The sequence below is a fragment of the Ambystoma mexicanum genome, chromosome 1p (genome assembly GCF_040938575.1).
Source record: "Ambystoma mexicanum isolate Mex_15411 chromosome 1p, UKY_AmexF1_1, whole genome shotgun sequence".
NCBI lineage: Eukaryota > Metazoa > Chordata > Amphibia > Caudata > Ambystomatidae > Ambystoma > Ambystoma mexicanum.
The window spans coordinates 1,468,530,559-1,468,540,661 of NC_090921.1; the positions used below are offsets into that span (position 1 = coordinate 1,468,530,559).

Consider the following 10,103-nt stretch of genomic DNA (forward strand, 5'->3'; position numbering starts at 1 on the left):
TTAAGGAGTTCTAGTGATGGGAGACACAGACGGAGACTGAACAAGGTAGATGGCAGTAAGACTCTAGTGTTAAGTATTCCTAGGCAGCAGGGCTTAAATGTATAATATCTTGAACCATAAAAATGCCAGACCGAAGATGCTGCAGGTGACTGGCTCTATAGCGCTGACTTGCCATGGATGGTGGACCTGGGACCTGGCGCTTTGGTCGGCGATGCAGCTGTACCTGCCGCCCCCGCGACTTGTTTGATGGTGGGACACTGATGTCGTTTGAGGAAATGAGGGTTTGATGTGTGATCTCTAGGTGGCAGTCCCTTACATATGGCATGATGTCTAGATGTTTGGCCGCCATAAATATCCCAGTGGAGCCGTTCAGTTAAAAACTCTCCTTTTGGTACTACTAGTCCCATGAGCCTCCTAGCCTCTTGTAGTCCTAGGGCTCCTCTCCTCCACCTATCAGGTGACTGCCCAGGGTTTAAGATCTTCCAGAACCAGGTCCCTTCCTCTTTCGTTGTCCATAACAGACTGTCGTGTGTAAACTTCCAACTTACTGAAACAAATCCATCCTACGTTCTGTGCATTCAAGGGATCACTAGACACTCCAGCTTCACTGGTCCAATGAGAAAACTCGCCTTGTCATGATCCAAGCCTATGGTCCTTCAGTCACTTTCAAGACACTTTGTCACCTACGAGATAACGCAAACACAACACCATGAGGGTGAGAATGGGCTAAAATCCTTGTGCAATATAAAATTACATCACTTTCATCCAGGCCTTTGCTATTCTGGGTGGGATATAATGCTTGCCTATGTGTCTTTAATAGAATCAGGACTGACCTGTGCTATAAGCATGGGCAATCTTCATTCTTTGTCAAGAAAGGAGGCAAGCGTTATGCTTGTTCAAAGCTTGCTGCCACTCTATTCGTCATATCTGATACAGGTTTGAAATTAAACGTTTTAAATGTAGATTCTGGAGACCAATGTGCTGATTTCATTATGTCTTGTAAGGAAACACGTGCTGGGAAAGCCATTGTTCCTCTAACAGAATGCACGCCAAATAAAGACAAGTCTATCCCAGCCCATTGCATGGCTTCTTTCACCCACCTAGCAATCGTTGCAGTGGCCTTGGCCTTACAGTCTAAGATGAGCTGTCTCTTCCTCATAATCTTTAATCATTGAGCTATGGCTATCTTCTTATTACCCGCAAAGTAAGGGTAGGAAATGATTCTGGAATCGCTCTTTGTTCTCTTCGCTATGTTAAAAGCTACACCTTCCGGGTAAAAAATGTTCCTATCTCTTTCTAGGGCCTTGACATCAAACTCTTCGGCAGGCTGCTAAACAGAGCAGCATCGCTGGCTTTCCTGGCAGCTGAGCGCAGGCAAGACCGTCATTCTCTGGCCACCTGAGGAAAAGGCGAAAGACATCTGACGTCCCATAAGACCACGTATTTAGGCTCTGGTGGTCTCTTCAACTTTATCCCTTTTTAGAAGCCATATGACTGCTGGGTGCTCACCTTCTGGACCCTCTTCTACTTTGTTGTGTCCTGCTGATAACGCTGATCTATAGACCCCTATCATTCTGTAGGCGCAGCCGCCCTGAAATCTACTTGCAAGAAAGTTAAGAACATGAGAACATGCACTACCGGGGCTGAAACGTGATCCAAATTTTGTTCCGCGCACCATTGGGACCAACAGTCCCATGCGGCGCTATAGCTCCTAATGGTGGAAGTCGCCCAGGAGTCTCTGATACAGTCTGTAGCGAGTTGCGAAATGCCTGGCAATTCCCATCTCTTCCCGAAACCCTGTAGCTGATCAAATGTAGTGAACCTGCTTCTATTAACGGGTGACGTTGGCCGGTTGGGCCGAGAAGAAGGTCCAGCAAATGAAGAACTATCCTTGGAAAATCCATAGAAAGTTCCATTGCTACTGGAAACCATGCTTGGGACTTCCAAAATGGTAGAACCATCATGAGCTCCGCCCCTTCTGCCGGCTTTCACAAGGGCCCTCGTGAGCATGACAAACGGCGGGTAGGCACAATGCAGTGCCCCTTTCGATAGGCGAATAAATGCATCTGTACCTGCTGCCCCCGCGTCTATCCTCCAACTGAAGTACTTGCGAGTTCAGTCTGGATGCAAACCGATCTGTTTCTAGGGGGCCCCAAGTGTCCTTTAACTGCCTGACTATTTGATGGTGTAGCTTCCACTCGCCGGAGTCTACAAGCTATCGTGAATTCCAGTCTGCTATAATATTCTGTGCTCCTGGAAGGCACAATGCTGCTACTGAAATCTGATGTTGAAGGCAATAATGCCATGTTCTTCGCTAGCTCTGCCAGTATTCTGTATTTGGTCCCTCCTAGCTTGCTTATGTAGCGCACTGTTGAGTTGTTGTCCATCTTGAGCAAGACACAACATCTGACTTTGTCTTTGGTGAAAGCCCAAACTGCAAAGGAACCTGCTAGGAGTTAGACAGTTTATGTGTAGCTTCAATTCTTCTTCTGACCATTTCCCCCTGTCGTTGCTTGATCGCATTTGGTTCCCCAGCCTGCTCTGCTTGCATTGGACTCTATTACTAAATCTGGCATGTCGCCGAAAATTGCGCGACCGTTCCAGGCTTCCATATTCTGCAGTCACCAATGTAACTCTGTGTTTGCCTCGTGATCTAGGGTCACTAACTGGTGATAACCTACCCCTCCCTCAAGGTTCTTTATCTTGAGCCTCTGGAGTGCTCGATAATGGAGTGGTCTGGAAAATATCGCTTTGATCGAGGCTACGAGCAGTCCCCCTACCATGGCTAGACTCCGAAGCGAAATACTCTTCTTCGCTATTACTGCTCCTAGTTCTTTCTTGATCACTCTCACTTTGTGCCCCCAGAGTTCTAGAGTAGCTTTTGTGCTATCTATCGTGAACCCCAAGAACTCCATCCTCTGAACTGTTTGAAGCTGAGATTTGTCCAGGTTGACTAGAAATCCCAGCAAAGATAATGGGTTGAATATCCAATGCGCGCTGTTGACGAGCGTCACTTTGTCTGTCTGGGCCTAGCACGAGAATATCATCTAAATATATTCTAATTCCCCTCTCTTATGGCTGCAGCTACAGGTCTCATTATTTTGGTAAAAACCCACGGAGCGTATGCTAGGCCGAATGGGACACACGAGAAACGCCAAATCTCTGTTCCATCGGAGGCGCACAAATCTACGATCTGCTATCGCTATTGATATTGTGAGATATGCGTCCTTGAGATCTAGCTGTGCTAGCCAATCCCCTTTATGTAGGAGGTCCCTGAGCAAGTGGATGCCCTCCATTTTGAAATGATTGTATACAAGCCATTTGTTCAAGCTCTTCAGATTTATAACTGGCCTTATCTTTTCTCCCCTGTGCACCAGTAACCTATTGCTGAGAAATCTTGCACCCCCTTGTGTGTCGCGCTCAATCGCATGTTTGCTCACTAGTTTTAGTAGCTCGCTTTGCAACAGCGACACCTCTTCTTGAGGCACGTGTATATGGTGATGGTCTAGCCTCTAAACGGGGTCGCCTATAAACTCTAAACAAAGGCCTGACACTGCTTGGAGCACCCAAGCATCAATGGATAAAGCTTGCCATTCGTTGGAAAAAGTGGAGGGTTCTCCCTCCTACTTGTTTGCATGCTGTACTCCCCGCCAGTGACACTTTGTTGTTGGTAGGCCTCTCTTCCTCTATGCCCTCTTGGGAATCTTGATCTTGCAGAGAAGAAGGTATCTTGCTGCCTTCCTTCCCAATACTGGGCTTGCGGCCCTTTGGGTCTACGTTGAAAGTTGTAGCAACCGGACGACTGACCCCAGTGATGTCCGGTCCCTGCAAAAACTCACCCCGGAAATATTTTTTCTGATAGTTCTGGGCCCTCTCCAATGCAGAATAGGTTCTGACAAATTAAGACATTTTCTTTTGCGAAAGCCTCTCCAAACTGGAGTCCTTTAGCCCTTCTCCTGCCTCGTAGGAGGCCAGATTGCTGAGTATTCCATTTACAGCAACACCCCTCTCCTCCTCTCTGATGAGAGGGGGCGGTTTGCATTGCCTAGGAGAGACACTGCGTGCAGCAGCCAGTTGCCGAGGGCTTGGGCGTCCACTGGTACTTCGGTATCCTTGGCTTTCTCTGCCAAGTCCATTATTTTTGCCAAGGGCCCGGCCAGGTCTAGGACTTCATCTTGGCATCCTCTCCAGGCTCTGTCCACTGCTTTTCTGATGTCTCTGGCTGTCTTGTTCACAAAAGTGGCCATCTTTGGATCGAGGTCTGGGGTCTCTGCCAACTTGCCTGGCAATTCTGTCCATGGGCACGCTTGACTTCATGCGGGAGCGCACCTCTCTCAAGGGACTTCCTGATGTACTGAGCCATGTATAGTGCAACCCTGGACGAAGGCACCCACTCTGAAGATTTGGGGTGTCTAATGGCTTCAGGAATGAACGTGTCCCCTGTATTTTCTTCTTCCTCTGGGGCGGTGCTCTCCTCTAAGGGTTCTTTGAGGTTATCCTCTTTCTCTTCCCCCTTCATCGGGCGAATAGACATCATCCTTGTGCACTGAATTATTCACCCCTGGGGTATGGGGGTCTGATTTGGCGTTCTGCTGTTTTTGCCAGGAAGGCTTTTTTGAGTCTGGCGACAGGGTCGTCCTCTCCTTGGGGATCTGCATTAACCCTCTTGTCCTTGCTCGGGGTGTGGGGGGTGTTTAAGAGTCTCTCCTCTTCCGAGCCTTAAACCCCCTTTTGCTCAACCCTCCCCTGGGGGTGTCCAGCTGATGTACCTTCTCCAGGGCTGAGAGCCCGTCTTTTCCTGGAGGCCAATTGCTTCCTATGCTCAGCTATAATTGCCTACAGCATATCTAGCCTATGCGTTATGGGTTGTACCCCTAGACTGCTTGTGTCAAAGTCTTCAGGCACCTTTTTAAAACTGAGGGTTAACTGTCTCCTCCTGCATGGGTTCTTCCTCTCATTCCTCCTCACTCCACTCTGGGGTTGTGGATTGGGAACCTCCTTGGGCTCCATATTGGGCCATTGGTACCTGAGATTGGCAAGGCCAACTGTCGTACAATCAGCTGTAAGATTATGGCCCTCCTGTAGAGTAGTTGCTCTGAGGCAACACTCTGTGCCTTCCGTGTCCAGAATATTGTAAATGAGCGCTTTTAAATATCATTTTTTTTTTTGTTGTCATTATGTTTGAGGTATAAGCTCTTCTCCAAGCTGCACGTTACTCCGTGACAAAATCAACTACGCGTGAACTTTCGGGGAGGCCTGGGTAATGCTGGGAAGCGTTGAAGCCTCCCGCACCCCCGGGTCCTAGGGCGCACCTTTTTCGGCAGCGTGAAATGAAGGTTATGAGGATATAAGGAGCGTGGCCGGTTGCCTAATACTAGGGAGTTTGCTCATGGCTCTGGCCCCGACTCACCCACACGCTTAGACACCGAGCCAGTAAGCTGTATAATGAGGTATTTGCCCACGCGCGAAGGATGTCCTCGCACGTTTAGACACTGCCACTAAGGATAATGTACGCTGCGCGTTACACCTTTTCACTAAGAATATTGTATGCAGTGCGTTTCACCACTGCTAATACTAAACCTTTTAGGGAAATAAATCAATGACAATCTCCAATATATATATATACAAACTCTACAGTAACTATCTTAGGCACTTCAGGCAGTACTTAATTAAGAAGTTACTTATCTCTGTTAGGCAGCAAAAAGAAAGAGGAAGGGACCTGGGGCTGGAGGATCTTATACACCGGGCAGGCACCTGATAGGTGGGGGAGAGGAGCACTAGGACTACAAGAGGATAGGAGGCTCATGGGACTAGTAGTACCAAAAGGAGAGTTTTGAACTGAACTTTTAAACATGGCATTTACTTTTCTCACAGTTCTTGGAGAAAACAGAAATACCCAGTTTAAGTGTTTGTTCTTTTGAAGTGCTCGGAATGCCAGGTTACAACTTATTCAATGTAACATTTTACATAGGGTTTATATGACCTCAGCCAACTGCATGTAATGGATAACACTTGATTCAGGTGTTTCCTAGATGTGGGATTGGGCTGTCAGGGATCTGGCGCATTATGGGGATGCTCTGTGGTTGCATGCTATTGACAGGCAGTGATTTTGAAGATTAATGAATTGCTGCACCCCAGCTTTGAGTGCATCCCCAAGAGTGTGTTTGTGGGGTTTGATGCCAGGGGGTTGGGAGGGGGGGGGGGGTATAAAACGAGGAGACGCTTGGATCACTTCATGCTGATAATGGCAAAACAGAGGGTGGCTATTGCCTGGAAGAAACCCCACGGTCGGTGCTTGGTATATTGAATTGAGGACATCCGTAGGTGGGGGATGGTGGAGTTGGACATTTTGCAAAGAACCCGGGACCCCGAGCTGGAGGAAGGGGTGGTGGTAGATTGGAGCCAGTTTTTAAATGAGCGGCATCCCTCCACAGACTTGAAGCTTCCTTGATTGCAAAGGATGGACCGGTGCCTTGTTCAAATGCTGGGTGGTTGGGGTGGAGTAGAAGGGGTGGGGGCCGAGCAGAATCCCTGGTGAAAGGCATTGTTGTATGCACCCTATTGTCAATATAGTCAACCTAATTGTATTATTGGTAACCGTAAATACTGTATTGTGGTTTCTATGCACACTGAAAACCAGAATAAACAAAAGTTAAAAAAAAAATAATATACACCAGACCACTAAGATGGCAGGTAGTTACAACTAACTCGGCTATAAGGAATTCATATAAATTGAACACCTTTTGTCGATATGCAAAAGAAACTCCTTGGAGATCTCAAATTCTCCATGACTGGTATGATTGCATTCTCTGTAGAAATTGGGACCTGAGGAAAAGATCACATCTGCCACCGGGGTATACTGTTCGTTTTTTTTTTTGCCATATTTGGTTTACCCAGTAGACTTTTAGACATTTTAGCATGAAAAAATAAGAGCTTCCAATTATTACAAAATATTTTAAGTTCTTTAAATGCGCCAACTAGAGTCACATTTCACTACTTTGTCCCATTCCTATTGCATAAAATTCGGACTAATTGCTCCCTACTAAATACACCAACCTTCTTAAGTTTCATAGTATAGTTAAACCATCAAACGATAAAATGTACTTGTATTCCAGCATCTCAGCGTAGAGTTGCTGGGAATTTTGCCCCAGCTATATTCAATCTATTTTGAAGGGCAAGGTTAGCATCCTCACAAGCTATATTGGTCGATTCACCCACTTTCTCTGTTTGATATTTTATGTCAAAACTGCATCCACGACCTAGAAATCGGATCACTTTCATTTTGTAAGCATTGATAAATGGCCTTCAGCCGACCCTCCCTCCACTTTTTAATGCAGACACGATTTGTGTTTTTATTGGTTGTTCCCTCAAAATGGCCAACAGTTCAACCTATAGTCAGTTCTAATCCCTAAATGTTTGAAATCACACATCCATCAGTAATTGTTGATGCAACATCAAAACGTTCTGCATGTTTTCTTTTCCTTTTTTGCCCATTGATTTGTTTTTGTTTTTAGATTTAATGCAACTCCTGCTCGAGGGGTTTGTTGTATATTTGTAAACCTATATGCAGATGAGCTCATTATTTTAGACAAAAATATCTAAGTTTGTTGCCCACGTTTGGAGGAAAACCTATTTTGTGAACACTACATCAGCTATATATGAATTAAAGAACATTTTATCCCATAACAAAGCCTTGCTTCAGTCTTCGAGAGGTATGGGTTTTATTTTGTTGAGCAACCTAATCTAACCTAACTTTAACTCTGCTTAGTTCATCTAGGGCACGGAGGCTCTACAGATGTTTTAGACTAAGCCTCCTATGATCCCTACCCATTCACTATGCTGGCATGGCCTCATGGGAGTTGTGATCCAAAACATCTGGAGAACCAAAGGTTGCTGACCTTTGATATATGGCAATAAGCATTTGTAACTGTTCCCTCTTAATGTCCCACTTGTCAAACTTTGACCATAGTCTACTGCTGTTAACTTGGTCAAAGGCTGTAGTGTAGTCCAAAAAGGCTGCATTTAGAGGGCAGTTTGTTCCAAATGAGGTTTATTTGTGCCATGATGTTTGCATTAGCAGATAAACGGCTCTAAAGCCCACCTGACTGGGGATAATCTTCTCTTCCCATCATTACATGTTAATTCCTCTGAGTATTTTAGCAAATATTTTTGGGGGCACATCCAACAAGGCGATCAAAGAACAGTTTATGGGATCTTCACGGTTTCCAATTTCAGGTTTGACTATTAGGTTCTTGTGCAGTATTGCCACCTCTAAGCCAAGGGTATTGCATTGGTGTACTGATGGATGGGAGAGGGAATCTGAGGCGAGATCCACAATTTGTGGGTGGGTGGGTCTTTGTTGATGGCCTATGTTAATCCATATTCCCGTTCCTAACCCTCCTGTACCATTGCTGCCCAAAACAAGCTAGATCGGACATGCAGTAACAATAAGCCTGATGCTGTATATGGCCTGCCAGTGTAATTTCTGAGAAGTCTTCCAAGAACTCTTCGTTACTGATCCTCATGCCTCCTTGGGGCCACCTCGTATCAGCGTTATCACAGTTCAGGATATTTGTCTCCTGTGTTCTTCCTCGTCCTAGTACTTTTGGTCTTAGTTCCTATGTTACAACAATACATAGGCTTGCTCTCAACATTGTGGCTCTGGACATTACGGAGGGCTAAGGAATGTTGGGGAGTGGCAACATTCAATGGGCTGTACCACAGGAGATTGTTCCTCCCCCAAAAGGCCCTCCCGCATTACGACTATTGGGTAGCGGTCGCACCTCCCTAGCCTCATGGAGAAGGGCGCCCCCCTGGGTAGAAGCGACAACACCATGTGAATTGTCACATAGTACTGTTCTCGCACATATGGGAGTAAAGCTATATACTGTCGCCAAGGAAATGGTTGCCAGGGGCGACATTTCACCATATTTGCACCCTGAAGAAAACCAAGCACTTTTCCCCAAATATTCTAGGACTGAAGTTTAAAATGGTAAATAACATCAGTCCTTGAATATGTTGGGCGAGGAAAAAAAAATAATCACTGGCGAGACCTTTTCACATAGAACCAAAATGTCCTCGATGGCTGAGGCTTTTTTGCTGTTTCAGCTTTTATTTGCACAATTGAACGTTTCTCGTTTGATAGAAATGTAATTCCTTAGTTTCATCATGGCCTATTTTATTTGAACTCTTATGACTGTTTTTGTTTTTTTGTTTTGGTTTTCATCTCTTTAAATGAGGTCCTTCTGTTCCAGACTGATTTATTCATGCTGCAAACCAGATCATCCCCATTTTCACTTATTTCCCAGTATTTTATTTAGTTCAGTGTGGTACCACAAATGTTTCAACCGGTCTTTCAGAATCTGTACACTAGAAAGTTTTGACTGTGGAGTACAATGGGAACTTATCAAAAGGTTGCTTGCTTTAATTGAACAGAATTTGGCATAGACATTGTGTTCATTAGCTTTCCAATAGTGCACTTTGAAATCTGTGGTGTTCTATTCTGAAATAATGTTGTTGTTGAATGGACTGCCATACAGACTCTGGCATCTGCAATAATGAACGTTTCGTGTGCCTTCAATAGGTGATCACACGAAGATAGCTGGACAAGAAGTTGCCCATGCTTAACCGTGCATGCTCTAACATGCTGCTAATTTCCTTGGGTACCCTATGTCCAGTGAGGCATGTGCGCAGCAGGATACATGTACAGGCGGACTCTGCCCATGTGCATGATACTCTAGCTTTTTTTGTGAAAACTGTCAATGTTTTCAGCTCCCCTACTACACCATGCAGTCTGATCTGATGTCGCAAGGTAGCACTGACCTCCTATTCCAGTGAATTCAATAATTATTTGGCAACTCCTTTAGGAAAATGGCACCTCACATGGAGCAAATACTACTTAGAGTAATACATTACTTCAGAAATTTGGGAATTTGGGGGAGGGGGGGATTTCGGGGGGGGGGGGTTGAGGAGTGAGAAATTGCTTCACCCTTTCACCAACCCCATCCCATTTCATTGCTAAAGCTCATATCTAGCGAAAAGAAATAGTCGATCAGATGCAACATTTCCCATTTAAAACGATAAAGAGAAAGTAGATAGAATGA

General features: G+C 45.4%; 1 protein-coding gene across 1 annotated transcript in view; it reads left to right on the forward strand.

The window, feature by feature from the left end:
- MEX3A (mex-3 RNA binding family member A) overlaps positions 1-10,103 on the forward strand; it is a 151,633-nt gene that overhangs the window by 123,724 nt on the left and 17,806 nt on the right. The gene's annotated exons all lie outside the window — the stretch shown is intronic.